This window comes from Camelus ferus, chromosome 14, assembly GCF_009834535.1.
Source record: "Camelus ferus isolate YT-003-E chromosome 14, BCGSAC_Cfer_1.0, whole genome shotgun sequence".
NCBI lineage: Eukaryota > Metazoa > Chordata > Mammalia > Artiodactyla > Camelidae > Camelus > Camelus ferus.
In genome coordinates, this window is record NC_045709.1 from 54,962,794 (window position 1) to 54,972,728 (window position 9,935).

The 9,935-nt window shown below is 33.7% G+C and overlaps 1 long non-coding RNA gene across 1 annotated transcript; it reads right to left on the reverse strand.

Moving 5' to 3' along the window:
* Positions 1-610: 610 nt before the first annotated feature.
* LOC116668726 lies at positions 611-9,691 on the reverse strand. Its single transcript, XR_004325967.1, has 3 exons — positions 9,602-9,691; positions 2,787-2,788; positions 611-621 (listed from the first exon to the last, which is right to left on the reverse strand). It is a non-coding gene; the product is annotated as an uncharacterized LOC116668726 (long non-coding RNA).
* Positions 9,692-9,935: the final 244 nt, after the last annotated feature.

The following is a 9,935-nucleotide window of genomic DNA, read 5'->3' on the forward strand; positions in this document are numbered from 1 at the left end:
GGGTTATGAGGCCTCTCCTATAGCTTTGTTATAAACTTTGTGATTTTGCCCACCTTGTTACCTCTCTTAAAGCAAAATAAATTGATGTTCAGTGAAATCTATTATAGCTCATGTATTTTAGTACCAATCACAACTCAAGAACACAGGTGCTCCACAAGCAAAAATAGATATGTCACAAAAAGTAATAAGCCTGGGGCTTATTACTGGAGGAAGTAACATTAAGTTACAACCTAAAGTTAGAGTCATGATTAGGGAAATTGAGAATATTGCATTCCATGCAATAACATATCTATTAATGCTGTGATATATGGGGTAAGGGGGCGGGGCACTGTCACATTCAAGTGGTTGAAAAATAACCCAGGGTGGTCAGGTTATAACTAGTAAAAGTGTGAGGTAGGTGGAGACTGTAGACTTAAGCAGGATTCAAATCAGGAAAGCTTTTACAGACATGTTAAAGGTTTTGTTATACAATGTCGTTAATGGAACTCACTGAAGAAATGTAAAAAGGAGACAATGAGATTGTTTCTCTTCTGTCCAACTGGGACCCTAATTCTTAGCCTTGTTCCTAAACCATTTCACTGGTAATATCCTTTGCAATTTCTTAGAGTCTTGTTTCCATGTCTGTTATTGATACATATTTTACTTTAGGTAAGCTAGCATTTTATAAATCACAAAATCTGAGTGGCTTAATACAACAGGACTTAATCTTTCAGTTATTTAGTTAAAATTGGTATAGCTCATGGGTGAGAAGCTTTCCTCCATATAATTTTTAAGAGAACTTAGTACCATTTTATCTTGTGATGCTTCCAAAGCTTTGGCCAAAATAGGCACAAATGTCTTTCATTTATATTTCACTGGCAACATCATGGCCATATTTAATACAGAGGGACTGGGAAGTGTAATCTAGCTGTGTACCCAGGGAGAAGGGAGGAATGTTGATATTGGTAGGGTTTAGCAATCTCTGCGACAGTTACTTACAAATATCTTGCAGGCTGTACTTTCCATAGACAGAAAATATGCATCCTCTCTCCAAAGAACACAATCAAAAATTTCAGATTCTATGAATGCAGTTCAGTGTCAAACATCACAGTTACCTCCATCAACTTGCAATATGGGTCATCTTAGGTTGATTTAAAGGTTTTTTATCTACTCCCATCCCTATATTCCCCACCCAGCCCCACTACTCTCAGATACTCAATGTACAGTTGTCGACCAGATACAACAAAATACAATTAAAATTCTGTTGGCTTCTGGGTAGGCATTGTAAGGCATCTTCCCTGACAGGGGGAAATTCCTGGATTACCTCCCTGTACCTATATTTATTTCCTGAGGGTGCTGGAGCCAAAGGTCCATGAATTACACTTGTAGGAAGTCTGCTTGCTTGTCCTAAACACACCCTTTCAATTGTTGTATGAGAAAGAAATAAACTACTGGATTTGAGATGTACATTTTGGGGGTCTATTTGTTATAGGAACTGGCATTTCTCAAGCTAACCATATGCATTGCAAAAGCAATGCCAGTTTGTGACTAAGGCCATCCATGTTGTAGGAAGGTTGAAGTATTTCTTATATGGAGGCACTGCAGCACATTAAGAAGAAACAGCGACATTAAGACAGTGACTAATTCTGTTGGCCAGTTTACAACAGATAATGTGGAAACTGATAAAGATTGTAATTTAATTTATTCAAGGATTGCTGTGTGGTTTTAAAGAGAAAAACAATCACTACTCACAACTAAAAGCTTTCTCTCCCTTAAAGAGACACTGAAATGAGTTAATAAAAGTGATAAGCATGCATTGATTAATCACTAATCCATTGGGGGAAATGATGAATAAAGGCCCTGAAACTCATAATATTCTCAGTATGAAGTTCAAATTTACTATTTGCACATTTATTGAATTAAGAAATAGGACATTAAACTTGTGTAAGAACATTTGAAGAAAAATTAAATACTTGTATAAAACAAAATTGGAAAATTACAGGTCATTAGAAAGAAAATATTGCAAAGTACTTTTGCCTAAATTAGTGCAAATTATCTCTTTGCTTGTTCATGCCACTATAGATGACTTTTTTCACAATAGCTCTGGGAAAATGAATGTATAAAATATATATTTTGAGGACTAGTTACAATTAGGCTCAAACCCAATAATAAAAAGGGCAATCATTTATCTGTGTCTTATTCCATTCTTTGTCCTCAATTTCTAGATACTCAGAGCTCAGTGCTCCCTGCTAAGGCACACCTCAGTCCGAATGGCCTTCTTTGGAATATAGTTCATTTGATAGAACATTCTTAATGTCTTCCTTTCTCTTCCTGCAATCAGGCTATCTGCTGTGTGTCTCGTCTCATTCCTTGGGAACGCTGCATTTTCCTGTTTGAGAGTTAATTTGATAAACATGCAATGTTAATTTTGAATGACATTTCATATATTAAAATGTCTTCTATATTTTTATAGGCAGTATCTGTCAATCATAGTGTTTTCCTGAAGACATGGCCTTAATTCTCAAGAATAAGATTAAGTATAGAGAGAAAGGCTATCTTCAGGGACTTCATATCTGCCTTCTTCTCTAGTCCACATACTCATTTCTTGAGCACTGTGTCATCTGTACAGGGGTATTAATGAATTTAATATTATCTGTCTACACCCTCCTCTCTAGCCAATGTATGCTTTTGCAATTTCCAGAGTATGCCATGATCTCTTATCTCTGATCTTTGGACATATGTTGCTTCCCCTAAGCAGAGTTTCTCTACAATAAATTTTGTGCTTAATCTTCAACAAGTTTCAGTACAACTCAAGAGCACTTCTTCATGATGGCATCTTCCATTCCTGCCTGCTACCCATCAGACTATCCATGAGCCCCAACATCTAATATATCAATTACCACGTTTTATTGTAACTGTTTTCTAATTCATCCTTCTTAGCACTAAACTTTGTAAGTTTATTGGGGGCAGGAATTTGTCGTTGGGGAATCAGAACTTTCCTTATCTTGGTAATTAGTACAGCGAGAAGTTTGTGGAATGAGTAAATGAATGAAAGCAAAATTAAATCTGTAGTGGGAACATTGTGGTGGGTAAGCTCTTTATAATAAAATAGAGCTAATATATGAATTAGTTAAAGTGACATGTGCAAATTATAATGTTTGATCAGTTGAAGGTAACTGAATTGTGAGAGACTGCCTTTTCTTTCATGATTATAGAGTGAAATATTCCAAAGAACACATTAGTTGACATCCATAAATCGTTCTGAAATTTACTGTGCAGCATTAACATTATTGCCCTTTGATAGATAGAATCTTTCTGAGCCATCATAATAACCCTACTTTTTCTTGTTTGTTTTATTTCGCCAGTGGCATGAGGGGTACAAATTGACTTTAGACCAGTTTTAGGAAATCCCAAATTCAGTGGAATCATTATTGGGTCCACCAAATTCTTCCTCTCTTGGGCACTCAAATGAGTCTCAAAGCTTGTCACAAGATATAATCATGAGAGACTTCCCCGACACTCTCACCCCTTGTGACCTGTATCTGGAACACATGCACATCGTACATAACACTCTGTCACAAAGCATATAACACGTGTCCCAAGAACACTCTAGCTTCACAAGATATTTTCTTCCTTAGCAGTACTGCATTTAATAGGCCTTTCCACTATTCTGCAAGGCCATTGGTTCTTAAATAACCAAGATAACCATTAAATAACCAAGTGCATGCTAAGACCAGTGAATTCCAAAGGAATTATCCCATTACTTCACACTAGGAAGTAATTTGGATACTATGGTTTGCAGGATATCATTTAATGAGTGTTTCTAGCAAGAGTAAGAAAGAAAAAAAAATCCAAATCAGGAATGAGTGCCTATAATAGTAAGAAGACATTCCTGTGTCCTTCTGCTGATGGAAGGGTCTAGAATAATCAGTTTGCTAAAGACTGGCAGTATGGAACTATATCAAGAATACTGGGGAGCTCAGTGTTTGAGAACTCATCAGTGAGTCTAGTGAGCTCACACTTGGTCAGGAAGTGTTTGTGTTTTTCACACTGTGAATATCCTTAACCACTAGAACACAATTCTCATGAGAACAAACTTTTTTGTTGTTTTGTGCTTTTTAGTATTTCCATTGCTGTGTCATCAAGGCCTGGAGCAAAGTCTGGAACATGGTAGAAGCTCAATAAATATTTGCTGAATTAATAATATTAATCCTTGTGTTCATGGGTGCTTTGTTTTTGAACCCATCTTTTTGGTACCACTGGGCTGGCAGAAAAGGCAAATAACTTAGTATCGGTTATTTTGGTAATTCTATTAATTTAAAAAATTATATATCATCCTTGGGGCATTTCTTTAGGTGAGAATTTACAACAGAAATGAATATTCTCAGACTCTGGGCCATTCCGTTGTATCCATCTATGGATTCCTTCCTCATCTTCCTTATCACTAATCATTGTACAACGTTAGTTACTGCCCAAGAATCTATGTGTAGCTCTACCCCATCCTGTCTTTTCAAATGGTTTAAAAACTAAATACACTACTTGTTTTTATACTTCTTTAGGCAATTTCTTCCTCCACCAGTCTGTACAGGATCTGGAATGCGGCCTTTAATACTGGCTTATGGTTTAGAGGCTTGATTCATTTATTTATTTATTTTTTCATTATCAGGTTTTCGGTTAGAAGGAAATTCCTCATGAAAACTTCTAGAATGGGTTCTTGCTATTCTTGCGTGCTGGAGGAAACTCACATGATAAACTGGAACCTACAGTTTTGTTTGACATGGTTTCTTTGACTTAATGGAAGAACCTGGTCATCAGGAGACTAAGTGGCTTAGAGGCAGCAGGGCAGATCATAACAATCTCATCTCTTGGAATGAATTGGCACTGAGATCCTTGCTTAAGGACAATGAATTATGGGGTTCCCAGGAATGAATCTGACAGGCAAAGTACTAAGGCCTCATCTGATTTATACATAGCCACCAAAATAAAGGGGAAATTAAAAAAAAAAAAACCTTCTAGTTTTGGCAAACAGGAGACTTGACACCATATTAGAGATCCATGGCCCTTTTTCCAATTTTACATACTTGCATCACTTCACAACCCAGAGCCCTTGAATAAAGAGCAGGCAGCTTCGTTGAGGAAGGACTCTGGATTCATCTTTTAGACAAATAAAAACAACAGGTGCTCCTCATTTTTGTCTCTTGCACAATTTATAGCCTCTCCAGTAGCTCAGAGAAAATTTCAGTTCATTATTTCTATATGATAAATAACCACAATTTCATTTAATTCATCTCATATTGAAATTGTTTTTCATCCATTTTAGGATTTATATCACCCTCCTGACACACACACACACACACACAATTATGAAGTTTTAGAAAGCTATGATCAAGTTTTATTCACTTTTTTCCACTTTTTACCTTTCCGTATGTTTGCTGCCTTGTATTAAATTGAAAATATAATTTCCCTGCTTAAAAACAATGAACCACAATAAAGCCTATTTTAGAAATGTGTTTTCTCTCAACTTCATTATGCTTTTGCACTTAACATGTTCCTAAATAATGATATAACTAAGGACGAATATGTGGACAGTCCCACATCTTTGGATATGGTGAAATGGCATGTTATTTAAAAATGAAAACTAATACCCTGCAAAATATAGATATAAGCTTCATATCTTCTTTCTACATTGACACTGTTAAACCATGGACAAGTATATTGGCCAACTAACTACTGAGACCAACCATGATGTAGTGTAGCAGAGAGGGCAAGCAGAAAAGAAGAAGCATTTGTATCACATTCAAGATTGGTAGAAAAAAGAAGGAAGTGCATCATGACAAAAGAAGGGAATTTGAAAGCATTTTTCTCAGTTTTGATACCCCCAAAATACATCAATATGTTTTTCATAATTTGGAAAATGCAATTATCTTTTATTAAAATTAGTTACTGCCTTTCTCATAAAACCCAAATTCCTTAGTTTGAAATAGGAGGCATATCATTATTTAGTCTGTACCCAAATTCTCTAGCTACATATATTACCATAAGCCACCTTCTCAGTACCTGTTATATTGAATTATTTGAATTTGAATCATTTTCTAATAATTCTATACCTTTTGAAAAGGCATATGTCTTTTGTACTTCATCCTTTCAACGTCTATGCTTCTCATTCTGTGTCTTAGTTTGAGTTTTCTAGAAGCAGATCCAAGATGAGGTTTAGGAAAACTGGTAGAGAAGTGGGAAAGATGGACAGGGAGGAGATAAGAACAAACAAACAAAGTGTATGCTGTCAAGCAAATTGATACTGAAGGCAATTGGAGTTGTATCCTGTGAGAACTCTGGTAACACGTAAGAAAGGAGCCTGGAGCCATCCCACAAGAGGAGTGATGGCACTAAAGTATTAATTCACTTACTTCTGGCAGACGTTACTCATTTATTTTTTAAGTTTGTTTACCTGAATTATCTCTATTACACCAAAATATTTATTGTCAGATTCTTATTTGACTTTTTTGTCACTTTGTGGACAAAAGCTCAGATTTCTGAACATAATTATACTATGAAAAAATAGAACTCTACAATGTAGATCTGAAAATGTGAATAAACACTTTAAATTTTTATGTTTTATGAAAAAAGGCATTGGAAGAATATTCATAAGATGCAAAATGAAAGTCTGTATATTCAACCTTATCTTTCTTAGTCATTTTCAAAGCTATTCTGGAAAATTAATTTGAGAACAAAGTAAGTGATTTTAGCAAAGGTGTTATGCAATTTATGTTCCATTTTGTTTGAGTTCTCAATGAGAGTGGAGAGAATTCTTCATTATTTTATTTTTCATTTGCTTTTGTACTGTTATAATGCCAAATCACATATAGTATATCACAGTAAAAGCAAACATGTTAACCTTATGGTGCTTTTTTTTAGTGTTAATGATGTTTTTTTTCATTATTTGTTTTTTGTAACAAAGCATTATGGCAGCAATGGAAAAAATAAACCTTGTAAAACATCTTACCACCTATTCATCTTAAACAAAAGTTTCATATATTTTGATATGGTGTAATACTGCAGTATAGAAATATGCAAAATAAATGGCGTTTCCACCTGCAGAAAAACTGATTGTTATTACAGAGGTTGAGGAATGAAAGCAGAAGTTGTATTGTGTTGTATTACAGCAAAATTTTACAACACTCACAACCTAGTGATGTCAATAACTCAGTTATGATCAAATACATATTTTCATTATGTGTAAATTTGATGGCCCATGCTGACCACAGGTGAGATACCATCAATCATAAAGGGTGAAAATAAACAAAGCCAAAAGCAAGTGATACAGAAAAAATACAATAGAATATTATTCTATCCTAGAAACATTTAAAATCATTTTGAAAGATACAAACAAGTGTTAATCTTAGAAAAATCTATATAAAGTAAAAGATCCAAATACCAAATCTAAGAGATGCTGAATAATATGTTGCTCATTTGGACAAAGATCATCATATTTAAAACTTTAGATTCCAACCTTCAGTGTGTATAATCTTGTCACTTCCTACTGCATAAACATATGAAATGAAAGATAAAAGCTCTCTCAAAGGGTTATTGAGGCTCTTCCTAGCATCACTTCTCAAGGTGTGCAGTGTGGGTCACCTGACTCAGAATCACTCAAGTGCACACTGGCTGATCAGGACAGAGCCCATGTGAGACCCACTGAATGAGAATCACAAAAAGGGAGGTGGAAATTCATGTTTTAACAGGCTCTGCTGCTGATTCTTAAGATCTCATGACTATAGTAGGGAAGATTTAGATAGTACTTTAATTATTATGAATTTATTATATTCTGACATACTTTCTCAAGTATATGAACAGTGAAATTATAAAAGATGTTCAAAGATCTTTTTCTAATCCAAATAAAAGTCTTTATAAAATAATATTAATCATAAACACATTTTCTATAAGACCAGCAAAAGAGTGTTTCAAACTATTATGAAAGAAAATGGAATTTCAAAGCATTTTAAGTAGTCTTTAAGGAATGCTCATTGTTTTCCATCTCTAATTATATATATACATGTATTTTTTAATGAAATATGGTTGATTTACAATATTGTATTAGTTTCAGGTGTACAGAATAGTGATTCAATATTTTTATAGATTATACTTCATTAAGAACTATTATAAAATATGACTAATTCTCTGTGCTGTACAATTTATCCTTATTGCTTACCTATTTTATATGTAGTAATTTGTATCTCTTAATTCCATATCCCTGTCTTGCCCCTCTCTTCACATCTCTCCTCACTGGTAACCACGAGTTTGTTTTCTCACCTATGAGTCTGTTTCTGTTTTGCTATATACATTCATATATTTATTTTTTTAGATTATGCAAATAAGTGATATCACACAGTATTTATCTTCCCTGACTTATTTCATTAAGCATAATATTCTCTAGGTCCATCCACATAACTGTATATGGCAGAAATTTACTCTTTTTATAGCTGTGTAATATTCCATTGTACGTGCATACCACATCTTCTCTATCATTTGTCTACTGATGGACACTAGGGTTGTGTATATACCTTGGCTATTGTAAGTAATATTTTTATGAGCATTGGGGTGAATGTATCTTTTCAAATTCGTGTTTTCATTTTTACAGATATATATTCAGGATTGGAATTGCTGGATCATATGATAGTTCTTTTTTTAGTTTTATGAAGAGCCTCTATGCTGTTTTCCATAATGGCTGCACAAATATACATTCCCACAAACGGTATACAAAGGTTCTCTTTCCTGCATATCCTCCCCAACATTTGTTATTTGTACACTTTTTTTGGATGATAGCCTATCTGACAAGTGTGAAGTAGTATCTCATCATTTTGACATACATGTCTTTAATAATTAGTGGTGTTGAGCATCTTTTCACTGTGTCTGTTAGCTATTTGGGTATCTTCTTTAGACACATTTCTATTCAAGTGTTCTGCCAATTTTTTTTTTTATTGAGTTGTTTGATTTTTTTGATGTTGAGTTATATGAACTGTTTTTTATATTTTAGATATTAATCCTTTATCAGTTTTCAGATATTTTCTTCTATTTAGTAGAATGTCATTTTGTTTTGTAAGTGGTTTTATTTGAAGCACAAAAGCTTTAAAGTTTAGTTAGGTCTCATTACTTTATTTTTGTTCTTATTTATTTTACCTTAGGAGACAGGTAAAAAATATTGCTATGACTTATGTGAAAGAACATGCAGCTTAAATTCACTTGTAGGAATTTTATGATTTGGAGTCTTACATTTAGGTTTTTAATCCATCTTAAATTTATTTTTATTTATAATGTGAGGAAATGTTGAAATCACATTCTTTTACATGTGGATGTCCATTTTCCTAAGTAACACCTATTGAATAACACCTATTGAAGAATCTCCATTGTATATTCTTGCATTTTTTGTTGTAGGTTAATTGACCTTATGTATGTGGGTTTATTTATGGGTTCTCTGTTCTGTTGTTCTATGTGTCTGTATTTGTGCCAATACCATGCTGTTTTGATAGGAACTTTGTACTATGATCTGAATTCAAGAAGGAATATACCTCCAGCTTTATTCTTTTTCACTCAAGATTGCTTTGGCAATTTGCAGTCTTTTGACATTTAAGGATTATTTATTCTAGCTCTGGGAAAATGTCATGAATATTTTGATAGAGATTACACTAAATTTGTAGATTTCTTTGAGTAGTATGGCCATTTTAACAATATTAATTCTTCTAATTCAAGAGCACAAAATATCTTTCAATTTCCTTGTATCATATTCAACTTCCTCCTTCAAAGTTTTATAGTTTTCAGACTATATGTTGCTCATCTCCTTAGTTTAGTTTATTCCTGGGTATTTTATTCTTTTTATGAGATTTTTAATTGAATTTTTTCTGCTTTTTTTCTGATAGTTCATAATTAGTGTATAGAAAAGAAACAGATTTCTATGTACT